Consider the following 11,040-nt stretch of genomic DNA (forward strand, 5'->3'; position numbering starts at 1 on the left):
CCAATTGCAGGAGGGGTCAACTACCTTGCATGCAACAATCATAACTATATTTTGTCGCAGGCGAGGAGGGGAGAAAAAAAAAACGTTACACACCCAACTACCTTCGCCATGAACCCGAAGCCAATGTTTTCCTGTGGACAAAACCTCCCTACCGAGCTTGCCACCAAAGAATAAAGACCCAAGCACTTTCGCTTGACGCTTGAAACCAAACTACAACACAGAGCAATTGCATGAGTTTGGTTGCACGCCCTCACCACCTAGAGGTTATGATCTCTGCATCGAATTACTTTTGCCTAAAACTCTCCCATGCTAGCTACCACCTCTTCGTCATGTTCACACATGCAATGTACTGGCAGGAGTCACCCTTTTGCTCTGCCTCCCATCATATCACCGTTAACGAAAGTCCTAAGAGGGACTATGAACTGCCACACACCCCGATCGAGGAATAATTATTTCTTTTTAATTATATTGATTAATTAAAAAAAAATTGTCATATATGAACATGCATCACAAAAAATTTCGCATGTGGTATTAGTAAGCCATGGTATGATGTGATAAAGGCCGGTTAAAAATCTCTTCCGTAAAGTGGGGTTAAATCTCCATGATAGGTTATAATTTGGTTTAGATTTTTTTATATTTTTTTAATTTTGGTAATGTGAAATGTATTATGATGCAAGTGTTTTGATGTCTATATGCATTTTACCACCCATTTAATTTATATGGATGCACTAGTTATTATTTTTTCATCTCTCTCCAACCCAGTATGATAGAGATGTTGTAATGTTTTGTATAACATTTTAGCTCAGTCAAAATAAAACAAACAAACAAAAATAAAAGTTTGAAAAAATAAAATAAAATAAAACATAAAATTCTCCAGTCCACTATAATAAAGATGTCGTAATGTCTGGTTTAACATTTTGATTTGGTCAAAATAAAATAAAAATAGAATAGAATTATAAAAATATAATAAAATGAAACATAAAATTATAATTATAATTAATAATTAAACTAGCTTAGATCATCTTAACTCTGGATCTACCAAGCACCTAGAAGGATCAAATACCTTGAGATGTAAACCTCTTTTAAAGCAAAATGAGATTTGATCCCTCTCTGCACTTGATAGATCAAAGTTAGGATGGATCTAGGTTGGTATAAACAAAAGTGTTTTATACAACAATATGATGTCTAACTTAGTTGTAACATTAAAATTAAACGAGCATAGATCCATTTTAACCCTCAATCTACAAGCCTTAAGAGGAATAAAATATCCCATGATGCAATCCTCTTTTTTAATGCAAAACTTGAAAAAAGGTTTGCACCTCCAAAAATTTGATTCCTCTCAACACTTAGTAGATCCAGAATTAAGATAGATCTATGTTGATTTTAATAGTACTCTCTCTCTCTCTCTCTCTCTCTCTCTCTCTCTCTATATATATATATATATATATATATATTCTTATTTTTAATCCCCATATACATATATATGCGGTATATTTCATTGACATATTTTATATAATTTTTAATTTTTTTTTATGTGATATGTATAGCATTGATGATATATGTAGATAGGCCCGCTAGGCATAGAATAAATGATGGGGTGTAGTGTTAAAGCACCCTGTGATGTGAACGTCACCAATTCGAAACTCTGTGAGCAAAAATCCAACCATGTTAAGGGCTAGTGTGAACCAAACCGAGTGCGATCCCCAAGTGATTTTGAATTCTAGCACAGAAATTGTCATATTTCCTAGTGCAATTATCCGCAAGAAAGTTTATTTTCAATACTGTGTATTGGTTCCTCCAAGATATGTTGTCACAACAGTTTGTGCCTTCGTCCTCCTTTTATCAATTCAATCCATGCGAAAAATAGACAAGTGACAAATTTAGAAGTTTAGTTGTAATTGACTAGTTAATTGAGTTTAATTGGTTCTCTAACTCATCCTTGACCCACTGAAGATTGAAGCTCTCAACTTGTCCTCTTCCAAACTCAAACTGCCACTCGAAGTTGTAGTCAAACTGAAGAAGATACACATAATTGTTCCTCTGGCACCACGCATGAATTAAAAATCTCCACGAACTCGCTCCATGGTAAAATGAAAGACACATTATGGTCTTTCTAACTAAGGCACGAGCCAGAGAAGACCTTCACTCGCTACCATTTCAACACTCCCTCTTAGTGAGGAAGGGATTTTGTACAACTCCCAACTTGTTTGAAATAAACAAAAATGCTTCTTACCAATGCCTTGGTCAAGATATTTGTTGTCCACTCCTCTATTGGAATGTACGGTAGCTTCACTATCCCTTTATGCACACAATCTCTAAGATGATGATACATGATCTCGATATGCTTGGAGAGATCATGAAACATTGGATCCTCAAAAAGTTTAATGCAACTCTAATTGTCACAATGTATCGTAGTAGGCTCCATCCCCTGTCTAAAAAGTCCCACGAGCAACTTGCTTATCCAAATAGCCTCGCATGTTGTCAAACTGACAGCCATGTACTCGGCCTCTACTGAACTGAGTGCAACTAATCTTAGCTTCTTGTTGTACCAGGAAACAATTGTTGACCCAATGTTGTACCAAGAAACAATTAAACGTGTACTTGCGAAAGGGCCCACGAGCTTGTAGACTTTGATGGAATTCCCTTGGTGCAACCCCGCAATGGGTTGTACATTAAAAGATACTATGCTTAGAATTGTTTTACATAATCACTATATACATGTTGTGTAGATTTGTTGGTGCGTTTGCAGGTGTGTTCTTGAGAGTTTTCTACCGCCTCTACTCATCTTGGATTACATTTGATTTGCATATGTCGACGTTCTCTTAACCATATGTTGGTTACGTTGATGGTGCTAGTCATAGTACCTAAAACCTTTTCTTCGCAGCATGGGCAATCAGTGGTCCTAATGATGAGTTAGTGAGTTTGTAAGGAATTTGCATCGGTCGTTCCACTAGTAATATCGTTCAGTATAGCGCAATGATCAAACTATTGTTTAATGCCATTTCACATGGTATTCGCCATTTGGTCGTCAAACTTGATTCACAACTCGTGGTGCTACACTTGAATAACATTTATCCAGTAAGAATTCCAACTATGTTACATATGTTTTTGAGAGATCGCCTTTTAGAAAGACATTTTGGTTACATCGAATATCAACATGTCCCAAGAAGTCTAAATACATTAAGAGATTTGTTAGCCAATTATATTTTATACAAACATTTGTGACATGTAAACATACAATCATCATCATACATTGCGCAAGAGTAGAATAAGTAGAAAACATCCATAGATTAGAAAATTGTATATAGTGTTTTGGTTTTACAAAATCGTGTTTGAGACACATATGGCCCACTGCCTATAATATCAAAATACATGTAGACAAAAATATGGCTCAAAAGCCCCTAGGCAACTAATCCTGATGATGATCACGATAGCATACGATTACGCGAGCAACTTTACACAACAATCTACTAATATGAGTTGGCATCCCTATGGTGTATCGTTGTAGACGAATAGGGACCTCATCAACCCTTGTGTCTGGCACACTACGGATCAAACCTTTAACATGGTGCTCAAACTCATCAAGTTTTTCTACTATGTCGAGATCGGCCATCTCTTCCTCTACCCTTGCGGCTCCAACTTGTACAAGTTGTGGTTGTGCCCGTCGATGAAGAGGCGAGATGCCCATTAGTCGCACAGGTCCAGCATCTACATGTAAAAACCAGTAGTTAGTCTCTAATATATGTAAAAAAACAAAACAAAACAAATTGTGAAACTTAAAAATAAAAATAAAATAAAAATATCCAAAATGACATTGCTTTTACCTACATCACTCCATTGCTCACCTTCAAGTAAAACGAGCTCTGGGTCTCCACGAAAGTCAGCTCTGACATAAGGGTAGTCCTCAATCATAATCAACTGCTCTCGCAACCATCTAAAGAAAGTAGGAGTGAATGTCATCATAAGCCCTCCTCTGTGCCGAGCCATCAAGTCTACTCATTACCTCATTCGAGGCTCTCTAGGTCTAGGTAGCTCAGGAGACACTTGTTGAGGTCGTAGTAATGGCACGCTCTGCAAAGCAAATGACACTATGATAGAACCATACCCAAAGTTTTTCAATTGTCTGATCTTTTCTCTATTGAGTTGTTCCTTCAGATTGACCAAGACCCCTTCACACCAATTGAAGATCATAGGTGCCAAGCATTCTAAAGCATACTGCATTTGGGACTAGGTAGCTACATGTAGACTAGCACTGTCGGCCAACCGAGTAATGGTAAATAAGATTGTCTTGAGCGGAAGTTGAATAACATCCTTTATATCAATTTTCCCATCCTTAGTTGCACAAGAGTGAGGTTGACAATGGATAGCTATGTAATCCCTCACTGTCTCGCCACCTCTCCTCTATCTAGATAACAAAATGGGGGGCCCTCTACGTGAAAGCCCTGTCAGAAAATAGATGTCCTCAACATCTATAGTGACAATATGCTCTCCCATCCTAAAATATTGTCGTTGTACATCCCAAGCTCTTACCAAATTCTCCAACAAATCTAATTGGCCCCTCGTGCCTGGAATCAAAAAAAAAAAAACTTTAGTAGCCCACAATTTCTTAAAGCTTGCACTGTTGTTGGATCATTTGCAACAATCATGTCTTGAGCCTCATGCTTCCTTTCTCTCCAAGTTAAAGCCATTTTCAATTTGGTAAATATCTGCAAAATTACATGAAAAAATGCATAAAATTAGCAATGTGAAGTTTTGGGAGAAAGCTACTTAAATTAAAACTTTGGAACCCTTAATGCACCCATCACATTGATCATTCATGAACAAAGCGACCCATCACACTTACCACCCCTAGTAAGTGCCCTGGTTTGCACCAATCAATGTAAACATAGTTGACCCATCGCACCTCCCGATATAAGAAGAGTGTGATGAGCCAAGGGTGATTTCTTCAATACACATAATTGCGATTGAACCTACATAATTGCATTTTTTGTTTGTTTGGGCGCTTGCTAAGCTTCATCATGTCTAGGTTTGTGTTAGGCCTTGGACACAACACCATGTTAAGCATAATGCCCCTTGTAAAACCCTAGATAATGAGTTATATTTATATTGTCATATTAGTGTTGTCACCTAAAACGCTTTAATTGTATGTATACCCTTTGTCTCCTTTATGTGTGTGTGTGTGTGAAGAAGTCTCTTTAAGAGGGAAACTTCCTTTTACAATAGAACATATCTCCTCTTACGATAAAACATATGTACAAGATTATTCTCATTCTTGTACATATCTTCTGTTGTAAAAAGGGGTTTCCTCCTCAAAGAGGTCATTCTTCCATTCTTTTTGAGGTTTGCATGGAGCTTATTCTTTACTCTTTCAATCAAAAACATTTTGGCATTTTCACTAAAAAAATTGGGAATTTTCAAACAACAAAATTTTGAAGAGACTAAAGAGAAATATTAAGATACACATAATCAAAATTTCAAGTTTTGTTTCTCTACAATTTTAGAGATATGTTCAATGGAAGAAAGGGTTTGTGACTAATTCTAAAATCATTTTTAAAAGAGTCATCATCAAGTTTTTGTTATGACTTTTTCTAGTGAAATTTCCAACTCCAAAATTTTTAGAATCCTTAGCAATATTGCAAATTACATGTGAAACAATTTTCATATTTCGAATTATTATACATTATAAGATATATCTTGTAAAGCTGGGGTTTTTTATTGGTCCAAGAATTAGTTACAAGCAAGTAATTTGAGAAATTTTGTGATAACCATTTTCAATGAAGCTTAAGACTAAGAGTTTAAGAAGGCATGTCAAAATATTACAAACCAAAATTTTAGACTCAAAAGAGGTCAAATATCAAAGATAAAATAGGGAAAAGATCAGCCATCCAATCAATCTCCAAATTAGGGTTTTAAAGGGACATAACTTACAATTTACATAACTTTTGATCAAAAAATATCTTTTTGATAATTACGTCGTAAGGCGTTCCCCTTTGAAAACAATTCCCCAAGTTGCCACTATGTCTCTATCTGGAGCGTCAGATCAAATGTTAGAATATTAAAGATTTTTGTGCCCTTGGATTAATAGTTAGGAAAACAGTTACGCAAAAAAGTTAGGGCAAAAATGCATACAACCTTCTTTGATATAAACACCCGACCAATAGTCTTTATTGCGTCGCAAGACTGGTTACCTTTCGTTGCCAAATGCGAAGAACTTACAGATGAGCGGGCATGAAGTCTTCTCTGCCTTTGTATCTATCTTTTTGGGTATTTTCATAATGAAACCTCATATACATATTCTTGCATAAAACCTTGATAACTCCCACCTGTAGGAGAGGCAGTGATGTGAAACACAATCTACGCCCCGGTTCGCAAGGTGAAGAACGGCTCCTTTCTGCTCTGCCGGAATTTAGCCTACTTCTAGTGAATTCTACCAACTTAGCCTGGCATCGGGTACTCTGTGAAGACTTAGCGCTAGCGTCGCCTGCCTAGTGTACGGTGCAGGATCGGCCAGCAAGAAAGGTCGTTAGACTGGCAGGTTTGGTCCATTCCATTCCTAATTAATCCATGAGGCAGTGATTAGAATAAGGATTAAGGTTGCCTCATTCCTACCTAAATAATGAAGGAATTGGTCCATACGAATTGGTCCTTCATTGGATTATTAAGGAAGTCGAAGGAAGGGATGTGAATGGAGAGCATCATGCACCCTGTATGTGATCTGGAGGTGAATGTCAATGGAGAAGAAACATTCTTTCTAGACAAGGTATTGTTATCCTATCCTTTTGTTTTGCTTTGCTTTTATTGGGCAAGAGAAAAGCAAGGTGCTCAGGAACTTGCTCTACTTGCATTTTGAGTTTTCTTCAGCTCTTGGGGCTTGAGATTGAGGGTTAGGATGGGTTTATGTTAGTTATGCTATTTTTTAGGTGGTAGGTATGTTGAAATGGATTGATTGTTATTTTTGCGGGTGGTGGGTATCCTGATATGAATTGGGGGCGTGAATGGATTTCTTGCAGAAAACACTGCCTTCCTTCTCAGGGAGGCTGATCAAGTTGTTCAACAAGGCAGCAACAGCAGGAGGTTAGGCAAGGCGAGTGAAGTCATGCAAAGTGATACTTCATGATTTACCAGGAGGCGCTGAAGCATTTGAGCTGGTGGGCAAGTTCTGCTACAATGGGATCAACAGCATTGAGATCACATCCACCAACATATGCAAGCTTCATTGTGTGGCCGAGTATTTGGAGATGACAAAAGAGATCCAACAAGGGAACCTGGAGATGACAGAAGAGATCCAATAAGGGAAACTGGTGAGGCGAAGAGGATTTCCTCAATGGCTTGGCTTTTTGGAGTTGGCGAGAATTGATAAATGCATTGAAGGACTACAAGGCTATGGTATTGCCAACAGATTCTACAGGGATTATTCAGAGATGTATTGATGTATTTAGAGATGTACTGATGTACTCATAGAAAGAATCAATGCTAACTGTGATACCAGTCTTGCCTTGTCTTCTCCTGATAGTATTGGGATTCAGTATGCTTGCGATACGAGAAGCTATGAGAGCTAAAAACTAAAACGGGTGGTGGTTTGAAGATTTTTCGTCATTGAGTATGTATCTGATGGAAAGAATTGTCAAAACCATGATTGTCCACAAAATGGACAACTGGGTTATCAACAGATTTCTTTCGCATTACCTGAAGTCTGCCTTGCCCATGCTTGGCTACAGCTCCATATCCCCCAAGAAAAAATGTGGGAGGGACGAGCAGATTATGCACCGCTATGCCCAGAAAGTGCAGAGGGAAGTTCTCGAAATTGTTGTGGGTTTGCTTCATTCTTTGGAGAGAGAAACAATCACATGCAAGAGCTTGTTTGGGATCCTAAGAGGGGCCATTGTATTAAATGCCTCTAAATTATGCAAGAAACAACTAAACAATATGATTGGATCATATTTGGACAATGCTACATTGGATAACATACTGATTCCTGCACCCTAGGGGATGGGTTGCCTCTATGATGTGGATCTTGCTCTCAAATATGTGGAGATTTTCCTCATGGATCAAGCGATGGTTTTTGTGCCTGAATTTCCCACAGGCTCCGCTGAGCCCACTTCTGGCATTTGCTACCAGAGTCGACTAAAGAGGGTGGGTAGCCTCATGGACAAGTATATTACAGAGGTGGCCCCCGATGTCAATCTCAAGCCCTCCAAATTTCAGTTGCTTCTTGAATCATTGCCAGATGATGCCAGAGATTCCTGTGATGTGCTTTACAAAGCCTTGGATATGTATCTTGAGGTAAGCCCTAGATGGATTATCTAAAATGAACTCTTTAATATCGCCTCCATAGATACAATTTGTTTTATTTTTTTAAATTGTTTCGAGCTAGGCTGAGCCATTACAATTCAATTCTTTGATGTGCCCTGAAATCTTACCAGCAACAATGGATCTTAATAGGAATCCCCAATCATACGAATGTGTTCATCAAAATTGTATGAATCAACACAAATAAGTTTTTTTGTTTGGCTTGAATAAACACTATCAATGGGCTAACTATAAGAAAGTCCTAATCACAGAAAAGGTTCTTTGACTTCTCAACTTAAATGGGTTCTTTAATCTAACTCAAATGAATACCATAGTCAGGTTCTTTCATTTGACCTCAAATAAACATACAAAGGTAAATTAATGGGAATTTGCTATCTGCCTTCCCCCTGTGGGGAGGTTACTATTCACCTTGGCTATTGGGTTAGGTGATTAGAGAGTTCCCTGTGTCATGCGGATTGCTATGAGTGGAACCATAAGTGGGTAAGCACCCATGAACTGTGAGAACATGGGTGCTTAAGAAGTTATGAGTGTCATTTGAGTTCCGAGCTTCACCTGCCCAAAATTCAAAATCAAACAGTACAAACGAGAGCTATTTCATTTCTATCTAGATTGGTGTAAATAGGTTCATTAATCTAGCCTGAGTTAATATTGTAAATGGTTTTTCAAGTATTGACACTAATTGCAAAAATGTTATGCCAATTCTGCTCATGACACTAAAATCAAATTCTTTAATCTGACCTGAATAATAGTGGCAATAGATTCCTTACTTTAAAGGCCAAATTATACAAGGGGGTCTTTGGTGAATGCATTAACACCAAATATATTCTTTAATCTAAGCTCAACCATTCCAAATAAATGATCCAAGTAAGCCTTCATTAATATGAATAGGTTCTTTAAACTGGCTTCATATCAATCGGGTTTGTGTTGTTTGAATTGTATACATGCCTTCCATATAGTAACCTGAGTTAATACTGTAAATTTTCATGAATTAAGTCAGAATCAGTTGAAAGTAATTCTGATCCTAGCCTGAGAGAATATGCACGAGTTTCTTGAATCCAAGATCAAATTATTAAAATGTGTTTCATTATTTCAGCGTGAATGTGTGCCAATTGTATGTTGTTATCAATGAGGCTTTTAACTTGGTCTGAATCTATACTAGTGGGTTCTCTGACTATGACTGACACACAAATGCAACAAGTCTTCTCATGTTTATTCTTGACAACTATTGTGGATTCTTTAAGTCAAACTTGAATTCTTTAACTTGGGTCATTAATGCAACCTCAATCAATGCCACTTGGTTCTCCAAATTTAAGCTCAAGTCAGAAGTTAAGAACATGAGAATTTTTCAGAAAATATGAGTCAATACAATCTTTGTTCCTTGAATTTATAAGCTCATCTCAGAAGTTAAGAAATTGAGAATTTTTCAGAAAATATGAGTCAATACAATTGGCTTCTTTGAAATAAGCCTTAAAACTAAGCCTGTATCAATAGCTATGGTTTCCTTCATCTGACCTGAATCGTTCATAATGTGAACAGACTTCTTAACCTTGGGTTCTTTAGCACTTCTATTGATTTCTTAGAATTGAAGTACAGCTGAGCATGTTTAATAGAAGCTGGTTTGAGAAATTATGATTCTCAGAATCTATGCTGCTAGTAAAAAAATGTCCTTGAATATGATTTTTTCCCTACATCAAAATGATCTAAATTTGTTTTTTGAACAGGTACACCCAACGTTGTCTGAAGAAGAAGAAATGGGCCTTTGCAAATCGATCAATTACCACAAACTCTCTTTTGAAGCAAGCAAACACATTGCAGAAAATTCCAGATTTCCATTGAGAATAGCAATACAAGTCCTGTTGTTGCAACAAGCAAAGTTGAGAAGCACACTTGATAGTTATTATGTGAAAAGTTCAGATTCCTTTCATTCCAATAGTGATAGCGGGATGCATTTTCCTCGGAAAGAAGAAGTCACACGCAGCAGCCCAGTAATTTTGTACTCAAAAGAGCTTGATTATAGTTCTGTGATTTGTGAGGAAAATCAAGAATTGAAGGCAGACCTGCAGGGGATGCAATGGAGATTGAGGGAGTTGGAGAAAGTCTGCAAAAAATTGCATTCTCAAATGTCAAGACTCACTAATGTCAAAATTAAAAACAGCAGTAGCCATACCAACCATAGATTTCCAAAGCTTTGTTCATGATAAGGCATAAAAGAAATGCAATTCAATTTCAACATGAATGGATTCATCTTGTACCATAAATATAACATGCAGGAAACTGTTGGATTGGTTGAACAATGTATATTTGACAAAATGATTTTTTTAGCATATTCTTGGAGAGATACAACTGTCTTCAGAATGCTCATGCAAGCCTGGTTCCTCTAATCTAATATCTCAATGCCTAATTGATGTTTTCCTTTTGTTACATAGTGACATGTTAGTTAACCAACTGATACAGGAAAAACACGTTACAGAAGGAGAATCACTGCCAGCTACTTTTGTAGCACTTATATCTGTATATGTTCTCTTTCTCCTTAAAGGATTCCTCTTGTCTGACTTGAAGGGTTGAATGTATTGTTTATTGCAGGGTTGAACAGGTCCGCACATCATTTCACTGTGCAAATATATACACACGGATCCACACAACACCTTCCACACCTACACATAGATCTGCCACAATCTTTATCAAATTATTCACAGCGAAGAACGATGCTCTTCGGCCCACAATGCGTAC

The 11,040-nt window shown here is 37.3% G+C and overlaps 1 pseudogene across 1 annotated transcript; it reads left to right on the plus strand.

Annotated features, from left to right (window-relative positions):
* The first annotated feature begins 6,194 nt into the window (after positions 1-6,194).
* Positions 6,195-10,508, plus strand: LOC149178731 (BTB/POZ domain-containing protein At3g22104-like; annotated as a pseudogene). The gene is made up of 4 exons (XR_016258446.1): positions 6,195-6,760; positions 7,011-7,286; positions 7,440-8,283; positions 10,032-10,508. The product of XR_016258446.1 is annotated as a BTB/POZ domain-containing protein At3g22104-like (transcript).
* Positions 10,509-11,040: the final 532 nt, after the last annotated feature.

This window comes from Pinus tabuliformis, chromosome 4_1, assembly GCF_031772625.1.
Source record: "Pinus tabuliformis cultivar Carrire ecotype Pingquan chromosome 4_1, CPIR1, whole genome shotgun sequence".
NCBI classification, from domain to species: Eukaryota; Viridiplantae; Streptophyta; class Pinopsida; order Pinales; family Pinaceae; genus Pinus; species Pinus tabuliformis.